This window comes from Carlito syrichta, unplaced genomic scaffold (assembly GCF_000164805.1).
Source record: "Carlito syrichta isolate Samal-C Ts95f unplaced genomic scaffold, Tarsius_syrichta-2.0.1 Scaffold304794, whole genome shotgun sequence".
NCBI lineage: Eukaryota > Metazoa > Chordata > Mammalia > Primates > Tarsiidae > Carlito > Carlito syrichta.
This window is the reverse complement of record NW_007248890.1, coordinates 66954-92344: the sequence shown is the minus strand read 5'-3', so window position 1 is coordinate 92344 and position 25391 is coordinate 66954.

Genomic DNA, 25391 nt, shown 5'->3' with positions numbered 1-25391 from the left:
ATTAGCAATGGATGAAACAAGAAGAGTGGATGGGTGTTTACTAGACTACAAGGTCTGACAATTAAGTTCATGAACTCATCCTAGAAAAAGTGTTACATACCAACCACATTGCTGAATATCACTATGATAACTTTCAAAGTACATCCCTTGGAAAGCTATGCACTGACGCCAGTGCCTAGTCCACCTGTCAAAGCAAATTTGGAATTCTTTTTCTGGAATGGTCATCAGAGCAGTCATCATATTAGTCTTGATCTCTTGAATGTCATCAGATGTCTTCCTTTCAATATTTCCTTTATCTTCACATGAAGCAAAAAGGCATTGGGGGACAGATTAGGTGAGTAGGGAGGATGTTCTAATATAGTTATTTGTTTACTGGCTAAAAATTCCCTCACAGGCAATGCTGTGTGAGCTGGTGCATTGTTGTGATGCAAGAGCTCTTTCAAGACCTTTTTTTTTTTCTTTTTTGAGTTGAAGTCTTACTCTGTCGCCCAGACTGGAGTACAGTGGCCGCTCCCAGCCACTGCAGCCTCAACCTGTGGGGCTCCAGTGATCCGTCTGTCTCAGCCTTCCAAGTAGCTGGAACTACAGGTGTGTGCTATCACACCCGGCTAATTTTTGTTTAATTTATTGTAGAGATGAGGTCTCACCAAGTTGCCCAGGTGGGTCTCGAATCTGCGGGCTCAGGCAATCCACTCACCTCAGCCTCACAAAGCACAGGATTACAGGCTGAGCCACCAAGCCCGGCTAGGACCTTTTTTTGCAGACACCTTTCTCATGCCAAGATTTTCAGTTAAGATTTTCCTAACTGTTTCTCTATTGATGTTGATTTGGTCTTTTATGTTTCTCACACCTGTTGATGATGTTGACGCACAATTCAAGACATTTTTGCAATATTTTTGTCAGTTCTGCTCATTTCTGGCTGTCCTGACTTCTCCTCATTAGTGTCTCTCTCTCTCTCTCTCTCTCTTTCTCTCTCTGTCTTGGGGTAGGGGTGGGGGAGGGAGCTGAAAAATACGGTAATTTTATAGTCTTGCTGTTCAGCAATAATGAGTTGCCATCTTGGCCCAGGCTAGACAATCTGAGCTCCTTATCCCCCTGAACATATATTGGTACCAGGACGGTGCAAGATCTAAATAGGTTCAACTGAGAGTCTTATCAGGATTAATATGCACACTGGATCATCCAGAGGAGCTCTCTGCTGCTAGTGTCCATGAGCCTTGGACAGTCCCAAAGCCATTTTCACGACCAAATGGAAAAAGGCTGGGGCAAAAATTGAGCAAACGTGTAGGAATGCAGAGATAACACATGGAAAAAGATGTTTCGGAGGAGAATGTAAAATCCTTGGATTTCTCCTTTGCATAATCCAGTGCCATCTTTTACATGAACTGACTTGAGTAGTTTCACATAATTTTAAATGATCATCTCTACATAACACATCATTAGTGGTTAGATGCAGTCTATAAAATCTGTCATAAAGATAGCCAGCAATAGAAGCAAGATTTCTCAAGTCCCTCTGAAGGTTACTATATTTAGATCCACCCAGAATAAAAACCACCCAATCTCCTTTCAGCATGAAATGGTGAGAGATGATAGAAACTCGTACATCGTGTGTGAGGCAGTTTCATTGCTCAGCACCGCTGCTTGAAACTCTGTGCCTGTGAGCGTCCCCAAGGGATTCAGGAGTCATCACCTGTGCCCTGAGCATGGCTATTGCTATTTCCTCAAGACTTTGAGGCAAGGGATTTGATGTTGCTGCATTTCCTTCTCTTGGAAGCATAGAGAAGGGAATCAAGGATTCAAAAATTACAAAATGTAAAAAGTCAGGAAGTATTATTTATGGTTCTTCTCCCAGGTAATAATCCTACAGCCTTCTGCAGCAAATCTTCAACCAACCATCCGTGCAAGATGTCAGTCATGGTGACAGTAGAAGTGAAGTGGGCAAAAGAGGTCACACAAATTGCCTATCTTCAAAGCCACTGGGAAATGAATAATACAGAGATCGACGTAGTTCAATTGAAGATTTTTCAGTGACCTTTCAAAGGCTGGTCAGACCAACTATGGATGATGGAAAGTGGACGAAATTTGCAGAGGTTAAAACATGGCAGTTTCCTAGGATTAATATATTAGACAATTTTGCTGACTTACTTCACCCTAATGTTTAGATATTATTCAACTGGTTGGAAATGAATGATCATAGGCAAAACATACTCCTTTCTGTCCTGGGTTCTCTTCTTATCTGATCCCCCAATATAAACTCTATTATTTGTACATTGTCATTGTAGCTACTGAACAATGGAAGGAAATTACTAGAGAGATAAAAATTATTATCAAGTAATAATCTCCATGTTCTGAAACATACTTAATAAAGTTTGCAAAGCAGTTCAATACTCTAATTCTCTCAACCATTCAATACAGTGAAGAAGACTTAACATCTCTTTTGTTTAGGTGACTGAAGGGAAAATAAATTTATAAAACACATTAATATGTGCTGAAGACAATTCAAAACACTTTAACTATATACTTTTTAACACCTAAAGAGTCTTTTTATGTTATTCTCTCTTATTGATAAAGGTGAGAATTGGGATTTAGAATGACAAGAAATTTTAGAAAGTCATCCGATATGTAAGGAAAGCCATAATCAGATCACAGTTCTGTCTGATTCTATGGTCCGTGCTAAATCACACTATTGGGACTAAGATTCAGAAAGGTAAAGTGACCTTATTTAAAGCCATTTGTTTGAATACAGCAATAATAAGAAAGGCACCATCATTCGCTTATTTGCTTCTATATGTAATGCATAAATGTGTACTGATAAGCTCAATGCACCAAACTACAGATCTGATTATGGAATCATCATGTCCACACAATCATTTTACATAAATGTGCATGTAAAATGCCATGCCGTATGCACAGCACCTTAGAATATAGACTGTCTTCTCTCCTCATGGTGCCATCTGCAATCTTGCTTCTTATTGCCTGTCCAACCTCCTCTTCATTACTGTGTGTGTAAACAGAATCAAAATGGCAGAATACAGCATCGGTAGCTAATTTGATGATTTCCTCAGCTTGACTCTTTTGAAGCTACAGAAGCAATAAAAATTGTTAGTTGAAAAGCCACTTAATAATATATAGTTGAGGCCAAAAGCAGTGGCCTTCACCAAAGTCAATCATTCCTGTATGCCTTGGGTTACCTCTACATTGGTATGACTAACCCATCCCAATGTGTTGGGACTTTCTAAGTTTTAGCAATGACAACTTTGCGTCCCCAAAAACGTTTTCAGTCTCAAGGAGCCACTCGTTAGTCACTGGTGCCATGGATCCCCAAGAATATTCCCAAGTTTAGTGATTTGTTAGTAGTTTTCACCGGGTTCAGCATATAGTTGTAGTCAAAAATACGTTATTGTTGTTTCACTAAAGTAATAGAAGCAAAGCAAAATCAACCACAGAAAAAAAAGCATAACAGTAAGTATAGAACAAATCAAGCATAACCTTTTGAGTCCTCATCTAAGGGAATCACAAACAACACTCTTAATTCTTGAGCACTGAAGTTTGACCACATGTAAGAAATGCTGTCTGCAAGGGAAGCTTATTAAAAACGAAATACCTAGGCTTCTAACTGGGAACTACGGTCAACAGGCATATTCTGCCTAGTATACACCAAAATTTCCCCCAGAGGAAAGCAGGTGTAAAAAATAAACCTCATAGTGTTTACAAGCATTTCAGGTGCAGTCAACCACCCTTATCAGTTAAAAATGTTAGGATTCTTCTTAAAATCCAAGACCCAGAATCACACATGCGTCTACTTTGCAAATAAGGACTTTTTATAATCTACAATATTAATTCTTTTCTACAGTCACTCTGAGGCATGAAAAAACTAAATATTAGGATTGAAAATGAAAAACAGTAATAATAGAGATTCATACATAAGAAATTAATTACAGATTGTAATGGATTCATAAAGTCGTTGTCAATCCTGAAAAACAGGGCTGATACTTTCAGGGAAGATATGGTTATAGTGAAGTCTATGTATTTTAGTTTATATATTCTTTTTGATTAACAAATGAAAACTATATGTATTTATTGTTTACAATATGATGTTCTCAGGTATACATTGCAAAATTGTTAGATATAGCTAATTGACATATGCATTACATCACATACATATGGTTTTGCAGTGAAACCACTTAAAATCTACCCAGCAATTTTCAAGAATATAAGATATTGTTATTAACTATTGCCATCATGTTGTACAGTAGATTTCTTAAATTTGTTCCTCGTATCTAACTGAAACTTTATATCATTTCAACCAACAACTCCCTAACCACCACCTCAGTCCCTGGTAATGACCGTTCTTCTCTACTATGAATTCAGCATTTTTAGCTTCCACATATAAGTAAAATCTTATCTTTCTTGTCTTTATGTGCCTGGTTTATTTCATGTAGCACAAGGTCCTTCATGCTTATCCATGCTGTTGCAAGTGTCAGGATTTCCTTCTTTTTTAAGGTTAAATAGTATTCCATTGTGCAAGTATATCACATTTAAAATTAATTCATCTGTTGAGGGACACTTAGATTGATTCCACACCTTGGCTACTATGACTAGTGCTGCAATAAACATGGAAATGCAGAAATCTCATCCATACATTGAATCCATTTCCTTTGAATACAGACCTGGAGTGGTATTACTGGATAATGTGATAGTTCTATTTTTCATTTTCGAGGCATCTCCATATTCTTTTCCATAATGGCTGCACAAATTTACATTCCTGCCGATAGGGTGCAAGGTTTTCCTCTTCTCTGCATCCTCACCGACACTTGCTATTTTCTATAATAAAATTTAAAATTATTGGCCTTCCCACCAGAACATGAATACGAGATTTGATAAATATGAAAAGATAGGCGACACAAACCATTTTTTCCAAGCATTTCAGCATCTTTCCTTTTTGAATGAAATGACAAGATCCTAGATTCTGGGTCCTCCCTGCCTCCTGCGGGTCCCAGCCCTGCTTTTTCCTCGGGTGTGTGGGTCCTCGGAGGTCTCCCACGGCTGAAGTGTTGGAATTGTCATCCTTCCTCCCACCTGGCATGACAAAGTGAAAAATCAGTTCCATCAATGCTCTAAAGAAATGAGTATTTATTGTTTCCTTTTATTTTGATGAGGATAGAAGCCCTTTTTCACACAATTAAGTCGTCTGAAGACAAAATTGGAAGCACAACTATTTGGGTTTCAGTCTGGAGATTTCTTCATTGTGCTCCCTCTAGTGTCCAACGACCAACTCTACCTGTTTGCTAAAACCAAAAACAGAACAAAAAAGAACCAAGAATTAGACACTCATCTGGAAGGTGGTAACGTTTTCCCTGAAATTATTATATGTCTCCCATCAGGAATGAGTTTCCAAGAAGTAAGAGAAGGATGCAAGAAATGACGGGGGGGAGTATTTCTTGCCCTGCTACACGAAAGGCTACCCTATAATAAAAGAGAAATTCACTCCGATCATTTTTCATGTATCCCATATCCAAGACCTTTCACAAAAAGATTTTTCTGGATCATGTCTTCTTGGTAGGAAAAAATGTTTTTGATTTATGTAAATAAACAGAGGAACAACTGTCATGGCAACTCACTCCCAACCAAGGGAGCTGACAGGCAGTATTCTTGACTGCCGAGTTTTATGTCTTCTGCCAACTGAAAAATAGATGGAAATAGGGAGAAAAATGCCCCAGATCACCAGTAGTTGACCACATGATCAGCTCCCAAAGTAGAAGAAGGTCTGACTACTTCTTTTTGCACGTGGAATAGCTCTAGTCTGGTGCAACTGGGAGCAAAGTGAACCCCGTCAGAGTCACACACAGAAGCTGGGTTGCTTGACAACCCAAGTCAGCTTCCACTCACTCTAGGTCCATTTCCTTTTGAACCATTTTTGTGTCATGTTAAAATCATCTAGACATTTCATTTGTTGCTCTTCCATATTCCCATTTAGAGTTGGGGACCTCAACGATCTCTTCTTTCTCTGGATCTAGTTGACATTCGTAAACACACAGAGCAACTAGAACTGATAGAGCAATGCTTTGGGAACAATCGGCATCTCCATGGAAACAGAATGACAAGCAGAGGAACTGCCTGAAGCCTTGGCTATACATTTGTGAGATGGTAAGCGCCTCAGCTAAAATTTGTTCCCCCAAAATCCAGGTTGAAACAGCCCCATGAAAATCAATCTTAAGAAAACAAGAAGACTTTCTTTCTTCTTACTCATCTGAATTTGTGGATGAAAATGTATGTGCCCTGGCTATCAGAGATTTTCTGGCTATCAGAACAAGAACAATGGAGTTATTTGCTACAGGACATGATAAAAATGCTCTCATTAAAGACAGACTGATAAAAATCTCGTGATGTTTGAAATGAATGTTTGGCAAAGAAGAGCTCTTTGGATTCTTTTTTGAGAATCTGAGACTTTCTCTTATATATTAGAATAAACTTCTTTTACGATAAAGATGCACATCTCCTCACATGCTATTCCTATGTTGATGTGTTGCTTTTGCTTATTCTGTGACTTACATTGGCCTTCAAGCTCCCTTCCAGTCCTGAGAGCCAATTCCTGTGAAAAATCTAAGCTTTATCCTACTCCAAGACTTTATTTCTCCTGGAGGCATGGCCACACAGGAGAGAGGGAGGCTTTGCAGCTTTCTTTAAAATAGAGAAGGAATGGGACAGAAGAAAGTGAGGAAACAGACCAGGGCATCTTTGCATAGAATTAGGGATTCTCCTGTCTACAGAACCACTTCAGATTTGTGTGTTTCTGTGTGTGTGTGTGCTTTATATACAAAATTTGAGTCAGATAAAAAGCAGAAGAGAAGTAGAGGTCACTACTGAAGGTTGTTGAGGGAGAACACCGAATTGTGAGGTGTGATGTGTGTGGAACAAAGGCATACTTGGTTTCTTGAGATTGTGACCAATTTTAGCAAATCAAACCATGCCAGCTGGGAGCCCAGGATTCGTTCAAGGCCTATATCCAAAGACTGACAAAATTTCTGAGCTCAAGGAATGAGAGAATTTCGGTATTACCCAGGAAAGCCAACCCAGGTGGAGTCAGGAGATGTTATAATCCAAATTTGAATCGCTTTAGAGAGGATAAGTAGGAGTTAATTATGGATGGAAAGTAGCAGAGATAGAAGGCACCAGGTGAGTCTGTGGTGTCCTGCAAAGGCGGTTGGGGGTAGCGTTTAGAGAGGTGGGATCTGCCTGGAAATTCTATTTTATTCCATTTGCCAGGACCAATCTTTCCTTGTAAGTAAACGCTTTTCTCAGATTACAAAAGTCATGCGTTCTAGAAGACTTTAAAAAACATAGATAGCAGATTTAAGTGACCCATAGTTCCATCTTTCAGAAATCATGACTATTTTTTTTTTGAGTTGGAGTCTCACTCTGTCGCCCAGACTGGAGTACGGTGGCCGCTCCCGGCCTCAACCTGCTGGGCTCTGGCGATCCTTCCGCCTCAGCCTTCCAAGTAGCTGGAACTACAGCGCGCACTACTGTGCCCGGCTAATTTTTGATTTTTATTGTAGAGATGAGGTCTCGCCAAGTTGCCCAGGCGGGTCTCGAACACGCAGGCTCAGGCAATCCACTCACCTCAGCCTCCCAAAGCGCGGGATTACAGGCTGAGCCACGGGGCCCGGCTGCAGAAATCATGACTATTAACAGTTAGCCATCTCTCCCAAATTTTATAAATGCAAATAGTATGACCATATGACATAATTTAATATGAACAATATGCACTTTGCTTTTTTATTTTAACACATCAGAAACCCCTAATTTTACAGTTTAAGATTATTTATTAATACAATATTATATGTTCATTTTACTTGCTTCATAACATTACATTATAGTAATACCTCAAATGCTACTTAACTACAGTCTAAAACTTACAGGAATTTGAGATGTTTCCATGTTTTTCTTTTATGAATAATGTTGAACAAAGTCATGAATGCTATACAATATTTGTCAGCATTCTGGGGTACTTAATGATCATTTTCTAAAACATATATCAGGGGAAAGATGACATGAACTCTAAGGGTCCGCTTATGTGCACATTAAAAAACAATGCCCTGGTCCGGCCTGGTGGCTCAAGCCTGTCATCCCAGCACTTTGGGAGGCCGAGGCAAGAGGACTGCCTGAGCCCAGAGGTTTGAGACCAGCTCAGTAACTTGGCGAGACCTCATCTCTACAATAAAAAAAAAATCAGCACATGCCTATAGTTCCAGCTACTTGGAAGGCTGAAGCGGAAGGATCGCCTGAGACCAGCAGGTCAAGGCTGCGGTGGCTGTGAGCGTGCCACTGCACTTCAGTCTAGGCAACAGAGTAAGACTCCAACTCAAAAAAAAAAATGCTACTGATATCTTTATACTGATATCACTGTTTAGCAATATCCTTAAGAATTCTCTCTTATGTAGAAGAAATTAATGTATCACCTCCCTTCTCCTACTCGCTATTTGTTAATCCTTAGACAGTGGGTAGCTTGGGCATTGCATGCCCATTCTTCACATAATTTGTGAAGGCAGAAGAAGGAAACAGAGTCTGCTCATTCAGAGAAGTGACAGCAAATCCCAAACATCCATCTGTGGAGCTAAATGATGAACAAGCCATTCCTCTACTGGGATTTGGTACCTTTTCACCTCCAGAGGTAACAATAGAGGTCTTGGATTTGAAAGCTTTAAACAATAGACCTAGGATGAGTGGAAGCTAACCTGAATTGTCATCACCTGGTTTCTATGTGTCCCTGGGACACTTGTTTCTCAGATCATCAGGATAGAGAGAGCTATTGCATGCACAAGAGAGAAGGTAGTCAGACTTCATTCTGCATCAAGGTCTGATCATGTGGACACCTACTGATTATTATGAGCACTGATTCTTCCTCCTGTTTTTGAGGGTTTTTTTTCCAGCTTGAAAAAACAGACAAAACTCAGCAGTCAAGACCACTGCCTGTCAGTTTTCTTGCTTAGAAATTGATTTTCTTTCTTTTTTTTCTGAAAGAACTAGAAATTGACCTTCCATATGACCCAACCATTCCCCTACTGGGAATATACCTGGAGAAACTCAAATCATTCTACAAAAAAGATACCTGCACACATGTGTTTGGTGCAGCTCTATTCACAATAGCAAAAACATGGAACCAACCATGTTGCCCATCAAATCTGGACTGGATAAAAAAAAAAAGTGGAGAAGTATTTGCAGGATCAATGTTTGTATACCTAACCCTGAATTGTATCCCACATCTTTATAATAAAAAATAAAAAATTTTAAAAAGGAAAAAAATATCCCATGAACCCCCATAAATATGTACACCTATTATATATCAATGAAAATACAAATTTTGATTTGGGGAGACTGTGTTTTCCACTTACTGTTTTCACATATTTATTCTAGTTATTTCTGGTCTTGTCTGGTTAACTGTGTTTTTTTGTTTGTTTTGTTTTGTTTTGTTTTGTTTTGAGTTGGAGTCTCACTCTGTCACCCAGACTGGAGTGCATGGCCGCTCCCGGCCACCACAGCCTCAACCTGCTGGGCTCCGGCGATCCTTCCGCCTCAGCCTTCCCAGTAGCCAGAATTACAGGCATGCGCTACCACGCCCGGCTGATTTTTTGATTTATTGTAGAGATGAAGTCTCGCTGCCCAGGTGGGTCTTGAACCCGCGGGCTCAGGCAATCCACTCACCTCAGCCTCCCAAAGGCGCGGGATTACAGGCTGAGCCACCAAGCTCATGGTTAACTGTTATCATAGATACAAATACTTTTCCGTAGTATCAATTCAAGAATGCAACAAGAAATAAAGATTTATAATTGGGAAAACCATGGGGAAAAAAGGGGAAACATATACACAATGGAATATTAGAAAATTGATTTTTAATTGAAGTGACTTCTCGGCTGATCTCTATAATTCGATAAATATTTCTTTCTCCAGAATGACACGATCTAGGAAGAGATACAGTGGCTCATGCCTGTCATCCCAGCATTTTGGGAGGCTGAGGTGGGAGAATCACTTGAGCTCAGGAGTTTAAGACCAGTCCAGGCAACAAAATGAGACTTTGTCTCTGCCAAAATAAAAAATATATATCCAGGCATGATGGTACGTGCCATAGTCTCAGATACTCAGGAGGCCAAGGTGGGAGGATCGCCAAAGTCCAGGAGGTTGAGGCCTCAGTGAGCTGTGATTGTGCCACTGCAGCCCAGCCTGGAAAACAGAGAAAGACCTCCCCTCCAAAACACATAAAACAAAAAAAGAAGAAAGGAGGAAATTTTTGTGATAAAAGATCCTGGAGATGAGCTGCATAATGGAGACCAAAGGGAGGCCCAAACTTCACCTCTACGATGTCCACTTGTGTACTTAATCCTGAATTTTACTCCACAACTTTAAAATAAACGATTACAAAATAACAGAACCGAATGGCGGTTCTGCTGTTGGGTGTCCCACTGTGTGCCCAGCAGTAAATAGTCCACCTGTAATTTCCTGTGCACATGTATTGAATGGAAGACATACCATCACTTCATGAGAAAAGAAAATGCTTTTCAAGGTGCGTCTTCAATCCTAAGTCCTTGTTTATGTACTTTTGATTTGAAGCAAACAACTAAAGAGGGGGTTGGGTGGGTCATTCAAAGCAGGATTTCAGATGACCTTGTGAAGAGATATGACATAGTTGCATTTTAAAGGTGTTGTGTGTATGGAGTGTGTGTGTTATCATACAATGAAATAATCATAATTAATCATTCTCGTCTATTGAGGAGTTTTTAAATTTCTAATTTCCGTTTCAGGCCTCCAAGACAAGAGAGTTCAACAGGTTCAAATTATTGGTCCCCAAAGCATGAAGAAACATTGTAACATTTTATAATTACAGGGACAGAGCCATGCTCAAGGCACAGTCCTGCTTAAGGAAAGGAAGACTCTTGGGGGTGCTCACAGACACAGAGCTTCGCGCAGGTGCAGTGAGCAATGAAACTGCCTTACCGGTGGAGCATAGTGAGCTGCCATCATATCCCTTGTTTCAAGCTAAGATGAAATTTGGTGGTGCCCATTCAGGGTGAGTTTAAAACTATCAAGCGTCATACAGATTTGGGATACTTTTGTGCTACCATCAACCGTCTTCATGATGAAGTATTAGTAATGTGTCTTGTATTAAAGTTTATTTAAAATAATAGAAAACTATTCAGTATACCTTACGTAAATGAGTTTATTGGATTATGTGAGTGAGAAGTCGAAGGCATCATACACTTAAAGATTCTAAATTGTCTTCTGAAATGCCACCTTTTCTTTAATCCTTTCCATCTGAGTCCCTATAGATTGCCTTATTTTTGTCCCAGCATGACCGTTGGTGTTAATATGACCAAAGGACATTTTAAGATCCCTGATCATCAATACCTGAGTGTTCGCTATATCCTCCAGTGTCAACCAATACTAAAAGGAACCTTAATCAACAGTTAGCTATAAGAAACATACCAGACTAGCCACCATTAGCATCTATATCTACTTTGTGTTTAAAAATCAACTGATAATTCTGAAACACTGTAGAATGGATAAAAATTATTTTGTGATCATAACTCTTTGCTAGAGTATTTTTGCAGCATTCCTTGTCATCAGAAACAAAGTTAAAGTTTAAAACTAGAAGCAGCAGAAAACTAGCTTGTAAAATTTATCCAAGTAGAGTGCCGGCTAGGCTATCTTGGGGCAATAAACATTAAAACTTAAAGCATTGTTTTACATGGGGGAAAAAAAATCAACCCTGTTATGATCTTGTGCCTTCCTTTGACCATCACATGTTCAAAGTGATAAGGAAATTTTGTTATCTGTCTTTAGTCAAGATTGTACTTCAGTATTGATGGATATTAAGGCCGTTTAACTACTGTGTTCCCCAGTGAAAAAGAGGCATTTCTACAAAGAAAAGTATAGGGGGCAGAAAAGAAACATAAGCCAACTGTTAGACCCCATCAAGAATTAATAAAATGGTATTTATTAGTACACATAACAGTACATGTGATATTTTAGAGAAGACCTGTCTCCTAAAGACGTTCCTTACAACTCCATAAGTAAACCACTTTGCAAACACCAGTATCTGGAACACTGCACCACCTACCTTATGGAGTTTTAGTTTCCCAGCCATGGGTGGTCCTTGTAGTATGGCTATAGTTGGAGACATTAATTTGTGATGTCTCTAAAGCCACTCCTTCTAAAGCATTGAGACTCTGTTTCAAGGGCAAGATGGACTTCTCAAATGCAGCAGAGTGCAGTTTGGAATGTAACTTTTATTAGCGATTTAGAGAGAATTTGGGGGTTGCAGAAAGTAAGAAAAGAGCAGAGACTAACTTAAAACTACCCAGTGTGGCTATGTTCAAAGCTCAGTTGTTTTTTTTCATTTTACAAATATTTATTGGGCACTGACTTACGTTTGGGGCTTTTCTATGTGTGGAGATTACAGTGTTGGATAATTCAGACAATAGATATGAAATCACTGGAAAATAAATGGATAAATCATATAATATCTGGATAGTGGCAATTGTTTTGAAGAAATTAAAACAGGGGTGAGAAGGAGAGTGAACTTGGAGAATAAGGAGCTACTTTTATAAGAGGGATACAGTGAAGAAGATTTTTCTGAGAAGGTGACAGTGAAGCCAAAATCCTAATGATGAAACAGATGAAGCCACAGGGCACTCTGGGGAACCTCTGCTCGGGAAGGTACGAGTCTTGGTATAACTCCCACCCTTTGCTAGTCGAGATCTTGACAAGGACATAATCGTATTATTGCAAGGGCAGTGGGTGTGTCTATGGAGGCATCCTTTGGAGGCCAAGTCTCTACTTGGCATGCGAGACCTAGGAGAAGTTGTCCAGATGAACGTGGAGACTTGGTTAAGGCAGGGGCCAAGGATCTCGGGACCATACGTAGCCCCAGAACAGTGGCTGGTAGTTAAAGATGACCCTGCTCCCATAGCCTCCCTGTGCTCAGTGCAATTGACAGAATGTTTGTTTCTACAAAATTCATTTGCTGAGGTTCTAACCCCTAAGGTGATGATATTTCGAAGTGAGGATTTTAAAGATGTAGCCCTCCTAAATGGGATGCATGCCCAGAGAGTTTACCCTCCCCTTCTGCTGTATGAGGATAGTGAGAAGACAGCTATCAATGAACCAGGAGGTGAATCCTCACTGGACATGGAATCTGACAGCGCCTTGACCTTGGACTTCCAGCCTCTAGATCTATGAGAAATCAATGTCTGTTTTTGATGAGCCACGCACTCCGTGGTATTTTGTTATAGCAGCCTTAATGTTCTAAGACACTCAGTGAGAAGGGGAGATAGATTTAACGTGACTTTTCAGGGAGCATTTTCAGAACCCTAAAAGGTGAACTTTTCATCAGCTCTGCTCGTGTGGGGTGGTGAAGTAGGGGTGAATTGGGCTGTCCCAGACATTTTGGCAGCATTTCTTTTCATTGCTTCACAACAGATTCTCACTTATCCAAAGAGAATTGTGTGGAGTGTTTTAGTCCGTTTTCTGTTGCTAAAACAGAATGCTTGAAACTGAGTGATTCGTCAACAGTAGAAATTATTTGGTTCACAATCCCAGAAGCTAAAAAGTCTAACAGCAGGGCCTCACCACACCTGGTGAGGACTTTTGTGTCACATTATCCCATGGCAGAAGGCAGGGGGACAAGAGTGTGTAAGCAAGAGAAGAAAGGAGCAAGAGAGGTCAGTGAGCAGAGATCAGTCCTACTCTCATGGACTCTTGTCTATTCTCTCTCCAGATAAGCATATTAAGGATCAAGGAACATGAAGTCAACTCAAATATGCTCTAGAGGCATGTCAGGCAGTGCTGGAAACACCTCTGATAAGTTCTTCGTGTGCCACGCTGCATACACAACACACAAACCACCCCAAGCACAGGAAAAAACTTTCTCTTCTTGCTCAAACTCAAGCCAGGCTTTTCTGAGCCTCCCCTCAACTAGGCCTCAACATTGGTCTATAAAGATCCGAACAAACAACAAAGTTCCTAACAGTTCAAAGCCACATCTCCAGATGACTTAATCCCTGTAAAGTGCCAGGCTGGTAACACCCAAGTTTGCCCAAAAAAATCTGCTGTTTGTTCTAGTCAATACCTGAAGACAGAGTGTCTGTCTCCCGGCTTCTGAGAGAGGACAGGAGTCCAACTTCCAAGCACCAGTTAGTAAACTCAGAAGGACTGAGTGCACTGAGCAGCCAGCTCCTTGCAGTTTTTACTCTAGTGCTGACTGTTGTGCTCTGTCCTTGTACACCCCTTCCTGTTCCCTCATGCTCCATGAAAATACTGAGTCACCTTGTACACATCATAGTTCAGTTCAGTACATGCTGCTCCTCTTCCTTATTGCAATCAGATTTTACTGATAAAATCTGTCCTCACCATTTTGATTGAAGTCCAGCTGTGTTTATTTTTTACTTTAGCAGTAGCCGAATTTGTTTCTGGCTTTCATGATGTAATAGCTACAGACTGTGAAAATAAAGTCAGATCAATATGACGTTTATCTCTGGGTTCTAGTACTTTTAAGCAGCACACTAAGTACTTGAGGTTTAAAAATGTGATTAATTTCTTACCAAACTATATGGTAAGTTACAATAAACCCACACTTGGTAATTAAAATGGCAACTAAATATCCACCTCAGGGAAGACAACTTTTAACTTGGATTATTTTTCTTTAAAGCTTTTCTGTTTAGAGGTCATGCTTGCTTGATCTTCAAGTTTCGGGACAAATATAAGAGTCAGTCTGAAAACTTGAGTTTTTCCTGTTGTCAAAAAGGGTAGAGGTTTTTTTCTGTTCTGGAAATATAAGTGAAAGAACAAAGACCAAAGTGAATTTGATGTAGCCAAAGAGCAGCCATTTTAACATTGCTTAACTTTGTCATGTTTCTTTCAGCAGTTTACTTAAATTTACCCTCTAATCATTAGCCAAGGACAGAACTGGTTTCTCAGAGATAGCTGTGATAATTGTCTTGCAACCTCTCCAGGCCTACTTTGTACTGTTTACTTTTGTATTCCAAGTATTTGTCTTTCAGCTATAAAGAACCGTGATGACCTCATCTATTGTAATCCGCCTTTCACAACCTATAGACACAGACAGACCCCGTCACATGAAGCAGCCCTTCATGACCAACATGATGTAGTGGCCGAAAGTTCAATCCGAGAGACCACCAAGAGCCAATTCCGATGAAAGTTCAAGAGGGTCTTTATTTGCAAGCTCGAGCCTGGACCTCTGTCAACAACCGACGCAGCAGAGTACACCCAGAAGCCCTGACTTCCTTAAGCAGATACCTTTTATGCTTTTACACAAGGGGAGGAGGAGTTTGGGGGGACTTTCCAGTCTTGTTACCATTTAATTGGGTAGTAACCTCTGATGGTCAGCCCAATCGTGGAGGATTGGCTAGCTTGACTCGGGCTGACCTTGGCCCACTAGCTGGGGAAGTTGCAGAGACATTTGGAAACTTTAGGTGATTTTCCCCTGGCACCTGATTGATTGTTGCTAAGGGGAAAGTGGGTCAAGGGAAGGGGTTGAAGCTTGAACTGGAGCTTTGCAGTTTTTCCCATAACTGAAACTTTAAACAGCTACAGGTTATGTTTAAAGCAGAAAACTAAAATGGCTGTGCTATTGTCCACAAGTCAATTACATATTTATTGGGTTATAGCATGCTCTTAACCTAAGTTTATGGTATACTCTATTACGGTTCTCTCAATGACAAACACAGACCCCATTTTCACGGCAACAGTAATGTAATTAACCTACCCATCTGCTTGCTGTCCATCACCATGACGTCAATGTTAGATCAAGAAAATGAGCAGATAGAAAAAGAGAGGTGGGAGACAGGCGGCTCCACAGCAACACAGGTTTACTTCAGGGAGGAAAATCTGCAGAGTGAGACTCCAGATAAGACTGAAGTCCGTCTGCTTACAGACTAAAAGCAATTTATAGGAGTTTGGGGAAGGGGTGCTGATTAGCTGGTTGCTAAGCGGTGTGGGGGAAGGTTGGTAGCTAAGGAAGAAGTCTTGTGGTTAGCTAGCTGCTGCTTAACAGGACGCATTCTGCAGTCGGTGCTCAGTTGGTAAGTTTCCACCCCATTTGTGTTAGCAGAATGGCGGGGACTATCTATAATGGTGTTCTTAAGGCTAATATTCCTACTTTGGGTGATAGATTAGATAGATAGATAGATAGATAGATAGATAGATAGATAGATAGGAGAGGAGGGCACATAGGTGTGGTAAGAGGGGCATCATAGGTCCTCTGGCTACTTCCTGCTGAGGCAGGGTATTGTATTTGGGGTTGTGTGGTGCAGTCCTTAGACTTGAGGCTGCATAATCTCTAGTATTGAAGGTTATAAAATCTGGAATGGCAAAGCAAAAGGATGTTGTTGGTATGTTTTTCTCTGATAGCTTGAATAAAGACATTTAGTCATTGGGAGATAAAATTAGTAAGGCAAGGTCAAAAGGTGAGTGAGAGAAGGATGAGGAGTAGAGGTTTGAGAAATGGGATTATTTAGGACATCTAGGTAGAGAGGGATGACCCAGTCCACTCTAGTTAGTAGCCTGCTGCTTGAATTCTGTTGCCCAGTTTTGAAGTCTATAGGCTACATCCTGAACTGTGCCTGATTTATTAACAAAAAGTAACACTATTTTTGGAGATATGTATAGATACCTCCTTTATTAGCTGTTAGGAGGTTAAGCACTCTCCTATTTTGGAGCACTACCCCTGCTAGTGAATTCAATCATAAATGCTTGATCCTGCTAGCTTGAGCACGAGTTAAATTTCCCCTTTGGATTTAATTGCAGAGGAAAAGATTGAAGCTGATAGAGGGATTTGAACAGTCTGATTATCAGGTGGAATACTGATGTTAGGAGATTGGTGTATTAAAGTACAAATGTTTGATCAATTGGCAGGTAGACAGAGATAGGAGGAAGTGCCAGAGGAAGAAAATTCCTGGGGTAAAAAGACAAAACTATAGGTAAGGAGGCTGATTATGTGCCTTTGTCTTTTTTATATTTTTAAATGGAATATGCATTTGGAAGTGCAGCTCTGGTGAGGGTCTGAAAACGTCTGTTAGTAGGAGGGACTGCTAACTTAGGCTGGTGTGTTTGTAGGTGTTTTCCATGTCTTTCCCCATGTAACTACATTTGGTAGCTGGGGTTGACAGAAAGCACAGGAAGAGCTTGATAATTTTCCATGGCAATGGATGGAGGGCCAGAGACTTGTAGAGGGTGTGTTCAGGCTCTGAAATACTGGGACTGGTGGTTCTGTGAAGGTTGGAGAGTGAGTATATGTTGGCAAGGATTGGGAGAAGAGTTTGCTTATGAGAAGGGTTAGGGAATGAATGCTGGAGGCAAAGAGGCGTTGGGGTGGTTAATAAAGTTTGAGAGGTAATGGGTCTCCAGGTTAGAGATTTAAGGTGTTTTTGGTAGGAAATGAGCTAGGAAAAGCCAACATTTTGGAACGTGTTGTCAAAAATAAAGATGTGTATCTGATTGGGCAAATGCCCCTTTGGAGGTTTTGGAATGGGTCATTAGGTGACTAAGGTCACTAAAAGGTTTTAAAAAAGGATTTATTTGAAATGTTGTAGCGGGAAGACAGAGAGGCCATGACACAGAGACTATTATAGGAAGTGGCAACTTCATTACGCCGGCGGGCTCGACAAGCTAATGCTTCCAAGTCGAGCCCCCCAGAATGGTAGAAGAGGGGTCTTATACCTTTGTTTAGGTAAGAGAGGGGGTTGTGTTGAGCAATTACACATTTTCTTTGGAATTTACAAGATGGTGCTCAGAAAAATCAGATCTTTCAAAGAACAAATGGTCTCCAGGAAAGGCAGGGCGAGTAGAGGGTGTAAACTGATAAAGAGATCAGTCAGGTTAGATTGTGAATTAGGTATTCTTTCTTTTGCATTTCCCTGAGAGCTGTCAGTCTTTGGTCATTTGACTTCTTCAAACAAAACTGGCCTGTTGGGGCTTCAGAGCTTGCTGCTTGACTTTCAAAAGGAAATACCTTTAACTGCTACCAGCTCTCTTTCTGCCACATTGTGAGAAGCAAATTTATGTTAGTTTGGGCCCAAGTGGCTAGGTTGGCTGGGATGGCTGTAAACCACTGGGTTTGGCTTGACAGGCAAATCTAGCAGTTAGAGATAAGCAGAAGCTGTGTGTTGTGTAAGAATTGGTGTGTGTGACCGATGAAAGGAACCCCACTGTTATAGGACAATGTAAGTGGGAATGAGTTGCATAAGGAGACTATGGTTAGAATAAGAGGCCAATGCAGAAAAGGGTTGAACTTCATGGCATGGTAAGGAGGTTGTAAACTAAAATGCAAGTTAGGAAGGAGAACTAAGTGATAAGGTTAGGGGAGAAATCATCATTCTCCTTGTAACTAAAGATTAGTAATTGTTGAAAGTAGTTGGTCTGCTGAGGTAATAGCGTTATTAAGGGATAAAAGATAAGGTTAGAGTGAAGGATATATAAGAAATTGTTGAAGGTGAGGTTTATTAGTTTAGAGAAATAGGAAAGTTTATGGGGTGTTACAGGGTGGAGATTTTTGACAAAAAATATCTGACAATATAGGCTAAGCTGAATATTCTAGCAGCAACTATTGGTAGTATTATTAAAAGAATGTCCATATGTATGGAGTTATTAAGGGCCCTTTTTGGCATGCGATTCAGGAGATTCTGGAAGTTTAGGAACTTCGTTAGCCGAAGAGAGTTAGGTCTCATGGGAACTGAAGTATATTTAGGAGTCTTTGGTATCAACGGAGGCATGTGAAGTGTAAGATTGGGAGCCCTTTTCAATTTTGAATTGTGTATTTAGTGTGTAAGGCCTGTAACTTTGACTGTCATGGGTGTGGAAAAGGATACAGTTATGTGTTGGTAGAGTGTTCATTTTAGTGTTTTGGTTGTGATTGTAGTGGCAGTGCCCAAAATTTGGAGGCATGACAGCCAGCCTTGGATGATAGAGTTGAGCTGTTTTGACAGATATGCTACGGCCTGTGGAGTATTGCCATAGTACTGACATAGTAGGTTGGCAGTCCTAGGACTGAGGGCTTTAGGAGGACCTCTTTTGGTTTGAGAAAATGAGAATTAATTGGGTGTGAGGGTTTAAAGGTTTGTGGATAGGGCCTTGTTAAGCTGCATAAAGAGACTTGGTGTTATTAACAGACCAAAATTAGGTATCCATAATTTAAAATACTCTGTGAGGTCTAAAAAAGAAAGACGATACCCTTTGGAGGAAGAAAAAAGGCATGTTTTGAATGAGGTGTTTCTGTGTGTGGGAATGGTTTAGGCTGTAGGAGTTACAGTGAGTTTGAGATAGGCTATGTTTGTTTTGGCAATTTGGGCTTTAGTAGGAGAGACTCAATATACAGGTTTATTCCAGAGCGAGATTCCACATAAGACTGAGGCCCACCTGCTTACAGATTAAGGACCATTTATAGGGGTTTGGGGAAAGGGTGCTGGTTAGCTGGTTGCTAAGGGGAGGTAGCTGAGGAAGAAGTCTGTGATTCGCTAGCTGCTCTTAACATCGGTGCTCAGCTGGTAAATTTCCATCCCTCTTTGTGTTAGCAGAATGGCAGGGACTATCTATGATGGCATTCCTAAGGCTAACAGTTGGCACCTGTGCTTACCTTTCCCTTTGTTCTGTTGTAAAACAGACCACCCATCACCTTAACGACCTGCTTCCATCAAAGGAAAAGTTTAAAAAGTATCTCAAGCAATAGTGGCCATGCTTCTCTTTAAGTTCTTACCCCCCTCCTCAATCTTGAGAGGTGAATCTCCTCTCTCTCTTTTACTTTCTTGTTGGGAGCCAGCCTTGGAGGCCCACCTGATTGACAGGGTCCTGGTGGGCTGAAGACCCTGGGCCGCAGGGCGAGCCTGGGAAGCTGAGGCCCTTTTGTCTTCCACCTTTGCTGTTTGGTACTGCCGAAGAATTCTGTGCAGTCATGGAAGAAGAAAATGGCATGTTTATGTGAAGTACTCACAGCTAACCCGGAAATGTCATGGTTCATTTTCCCATTTCCCACTATGCCGCCTGGCCTTTTCTAACATATGCGAAGGTTAAACTCTGAAGCACATCAAGAATGCTTTCTTTCACTTGGTTATAAGTTACTAGATATTGCTTGAGTAAAAAATGATATAAGTATATTCAGTCATTATTTGATTTAGAATTATGTAGTTTAGTGTTTAGACATGAGGTTTTTTAGAAGCACAAGTTTATAGTAAGTTCATTATGAAATCATTATAAGTTCTAACAGTTATCTAGGAGTTATGTAGGTGATTTGTAACACTGTTTTCACAGATTTAGGATGAAATTAATCGTTAAGGTTTTTACTTAATTCAATAGTTAAAATTTATAGAGTGGGCTTTCACTGAATTCATAATATACTAATTGAATACTTTTATGATAAATTAGCTAAATACAGAAAGCAACCTCGGGGACCTGGGAAACATCACTAAAAGCTTCTGTTGAGTTTTCTTTAGAAGTAAACACTGCAGGATAAGAGAAAAGTAATGAAGACACCTGGACAAGGGAGGCAATTACGAAGGTTTGAAGGTCACAGAACCCCCCGAAAGAAAACTCCTGATACATGGAGAACTGTGCACCTGGAAACTTTCTTGAAGCACTTCAAGGACTGTAATTTGGGACTGTTTTGAAAAGAGTTGCTGGTAGTGCTATTCTAGACATGATAATTGTTTTATCCATGTATTAAACGTAATTGGTAAAAGTAATATCATGCAAGTTTATATAATCAATATACATATATATGAGGGTTGACAAAAATTATTAGGCTCTGGTTATGTTTAACAAGGTTTTTACTTTGAATCATTAATTAAGTTTTAATGCTGTAGTTTAGTGTTTTTTAATTACTTTGAAGATTGTTTTAGGTTCATAAGGTTAAGTTCACATGATGATAAAATTGGTGCCTTAAAGATAATAATAATTGCTCAAGTCCCTATCTTAAGACAAAGGTATTTTCCAAGAGGTTGCCAAGCATAAGGGAAAACAGCCAAATCACCCCCCCAAACCACCATTATCCTAAACTTAAAAGCTCATTAGCAATTATGCAACCATAGTAATTTTAGTTGTGTTAGTTTTATTTCATTATGTTTGGTTCACTTTATATGTCTATTCAGAGTAAAGATTAGTGTATGTATTTCCACAGTAAGTCACTTCCATAGTTATTCTTTAAATGTTAGCCACTGTTTTTTGGTCAAGTTAATGGGCTTCATATTCCTACTATCACTAGGTACAATCTATAGTTTTGTTTTGGTGATTTTAAGGCTTTTTTAATTAGACAAGTGATGTGAAACAGAAATCAAAGTAAACCTTGTATGCATTATGTTTAGTTTAAGTAAAACTCCTTTTAAACTTATCTTAAGACTCATAAACTGAAAGTAGATAGTGTTCTTGGGTTGTTCATTTCTTCTAAGACCGCTAGATGGTGGTAACTTTTAAAGTATATGTACATGAAGGAATTTTCTTTGTCTTGCCCCTTTACAAATAGTATAAAAAGTTTTCTGTTAACTAATAAAGAATGACATCTGGCCTGCAGGCTTCTGGCCTGCAAGCAGGTGTCCAAGTGTATATCATTTCATCGTAAGTTCCTTCTTTCACCTATTTGTCTCTCCTTCAGGAAATCCCAGACCCGGCAGGGGCAGGACCCCCGCACTTTCTAAATAAACTATATTTTCCAATGTAATTTTGGTGCAGTTCTTTGCATCTTACCCAGCACTGGCTCAGCACACTGGCCCTCGGGACAGCCCATCCCACAGACTTAACAGTAAGAATAGCTGAAGGTCAAGGCTGCAGTTCCGTGAGCGCGCCACTGCCTCCAGCCTGGGAGACAGAGTGAGACTCAGACTCCAAAAAAAAAAAAAAGGAATAGCTGAAAATTTGTCTTTTGTGGGAGACGTTTGCATTTTTAAAGAAAATCTGCATTGATGCAGCCAGTATTTTTCGGAGGTCCTCGATTGTCTGGGTCTAAGGAAGATCAACTGAGAATCTGACACTTTAAAGGTCCAAAGGAAATGTTTACCAACTAGTCTCTCCAAGGTCGGTTACCTGTGAGGTTTCATTTAACGAGACTGAGTTAGTACAGGTTAGGCATAGGTAGATACATTTCTTGTGGGCAGGTTTTAGGAAGCATTTTTTTGTTTTTGTTTCTCCTTATCTGCAGGCTAGGCTGGAATGTGGACCCAGGAGTCCACTTCCACCCGCTCAGCTAATCAAAAGAAAGTCCCATCAGATGCAAGAACAGAACAGCCCATCATTTCAGCTCACGGTTCAGCATACTGATCACTAAAAAAGTCCTTCAGGTTTCCTGTTGAAGGCAAAAGACTCAACCCTATCTCTTAACTGATCAAAACCATAGAAATGATCATAAAACTATCCCTCCTCCAATCAGAGGTGGAGAGGATGATGGTTAGCATATCAATGACAAGGCAGCTACACCTAGTGGTTAGCCTTTCTTCTTTGGAGACTCTATGTCAGGTCTTTCTGACATGCATCTTCCTCTCTCCCTGTCTTCTCACTAATAAACTCTGTTCTAAAACTTCACTAGCCACTCTGAAAATCAATTCAGAGTTGAGTCACAGAAGCGAGGAGTCTGAGCCGAACTCCCCTCAGCATCAAAGACCACCTTTGCTAACCAGGCCTCTTCTTCTCTCTTCTATGACCTGTTTTGGCACCATGACCTATTTTTCTGAAATCCAACCCCCATTTTTCTATAATCCTAAGATGATATATAAGTTTCTGTACCCATTAGGGGTTTGAGGTAATAATCACTCTGGGGTTATCCTCCAGGAATGTTAATCAATGTGTATGTCTTTTCGCCTTTGAATCTGCCTTTTGTCAGTTGCATTTTTAGCAAAACTTTAGAGGGCAAAAGGAAATATTATACATTTTAGGGAGACAGAAATTCCAGACAAAGAAATAAATCAATATATTTATGGTATATATGGCTTTGGCCTAAATAGGCAGGACATCTCAAAGTGGATTCAAAGATTTTCTGATTAGCAAAGAGTTGAAAACCTTAAGCTTTATCCAAAGAATCTGACATTAGTAGAAAGAAGTGCTGAGTTAAGATAAAAAGATAAAGGAGGATGTGGAAGCCAAGGTTTTGTTAAATAGATGAAGCCTTTAAGTAGAAGACTTCAGAGAGATTAGATGTTAAATGTCTTCCTTGGATGTTAAAAGGTATCAGAGTTAGTTAAATATTTCCTGAATCTGGGAAAGATTTAGAGAAGGATAGAAATTCTCTACATGTGAATTTTTCCAAGAGACTGTTTTGCAAGGCCATTTCAAAATATGTCAAGAAATATATTTGGGGGATAGACTATTTTAAATTATTTTTAGGGCTTGCTATTTGTCATATGATTCTTATACCAGAGTCAGGTTGGAATTTTGCACCTTATTGCCAGAGACTGTTCCCTGAGTGATCTCTATTTTAATGTGAATGCTAACCTGTTTTGCCCGATCTTCAAAAGGAGGAGTATACTTAGATGCAGCTGATCTCTTGTCATGGTCTGGGATTTAGCTTATCAGGTTTTCCTTAGCCTGGAGGGGGACGATCAGTTGACTAAGGGGTGTTATTTTTGGCCTACACAGTATCACCAATAATTTTTTCTTCAATATCTTTCTGCACTGTAAGAGAATCACCTAGTGATGAACACCTGATTCTCAATCAGAGCTTCTTTTAAGGAAATTTGAAGTCTGGAAGAAGATTGCAGAATGTGGGAGTCATAAGTGCTGGGACGTGTTATTTTGTGACTTTAGAGAGAAGAAAGAGTCACAGGTTGCTAAGACTGAGAAGTCCTGGCCACCATGGTCCCTGAGTATCCCAAGCCCTGGTTGTTCCACCCTTCCTTTATTCCTTGGGTTACCCAGGATCCTTCTTTTTTTTTTTTTTTGAGTTCGAGTCTCACTCTGTTGCCCAGACTGGAGTGCAGTGGCCGCTCCCGGCCACCGCAGCCTCAACTTGCTGGGCTCCGGTGATCCTTCCACCTCAGCTTTCCAAGTAGCTGGAAGTACAGGCACGCGCTACCACACTCGGCTAATTTTTTTATTTACTGTAGAGATGAGGTCTCGCCAAGTTGCCCAGGCGGGTCTCGAACCCGCGGACTCAGGCAATCCACTCACCTCAGCCTCCCAAGGCGCGGGATAACAGGCTGAGCCACCGAGCCCAGCCAGGGTCCTTCTAATAACCTCTTTTCCCTTGTGTTGGAGCTTATTTCCACGGTTGCAAAAAAAAAAAAGACACACTTAAGAAATATGCTATTACAGTATTTTTCAAATCACAGCAACAACTTTAATAGTTGTAACTTTGAAACTTAAAATCTCTTGTTACTTACTTGTTGTGGTTTAAATGTGTCCTCAGAAATTTATTGTTCACAATTTAATCCCCAATGCAATGGTGTTGTGATGTGGGACCTCTAAGTGGTGATGAGGTCATGAGGGCTCTGTCCTCATGAATTAGAGTAATGCTATTACCTTGGGAATGAATTAGTTATCAGTGAAGTGGAATGTTGATCAACAGATATGTTTTGGCCCCCTCTCTCCTCTCCCTCTCTTTCCTTCTCTCTTTATTTTCCCCTTTTATTGCTTTCTTGCCCTCTTGTCTTCCATCTTGGGATGATAAAGCTAGAAAGGGGCTTGCCAGATTTGGGCCCCATGACCTTGGGCTTTCCAGTCTCCAGAACTGTAAAAGCCAAATCTCCTTTCATTATTATTTGCACAGTCTCAGGCATTCTATTGACTACGGTCACTACTCTAGAAATTGTTCCCATTTCATGGCTCAGGTTTTTGGGTTCCTGCTTTCTGCTTTAATTTTCTTTTCTTGTTGAAATCTTTGGATCCTCTCTCACTTATGGTTTACACTGCCTCGTGTCCTCTGCCGTCTTACAGGTTCTTTTTTCCTGCTTTCTGATCCTGTCACTTTTTTGGTAAGGGTCTCTTTTCAAACGTCTCACATCCAGACTATCTTAAGACATGATTGCATTGCCCCTTTGGGGGAAGCCTCCTTCCTGATCTGCTATGGCCCTGTCCGGCCACAGGAGGCTGCTTGGGGTTTAGCTGCGGAGTTCTCTCCCCAAGAGTCATGCTCAGAGGTATTTGGTGACACGGTGACCTTAAGGAAACTCTGACTTGTGAAGTCATCTGGTTTACTCTTCATACAATTAAACCGAAGTGCTCAGACATATGCAGTGCTCAGAAGCATTCGGTGACATGGCGACCCTAACAAAAGCTCTAGTTTGTGAGATCATCTGGTTTACCTTTCATAGAATTAAAATCTCTTTGTAGTTGTGAACATTGCATTCAGTTGGGGTCCTTATTTCAGCACCTCATTGGACCTCACTGAAAATTTTAAGCTCTAC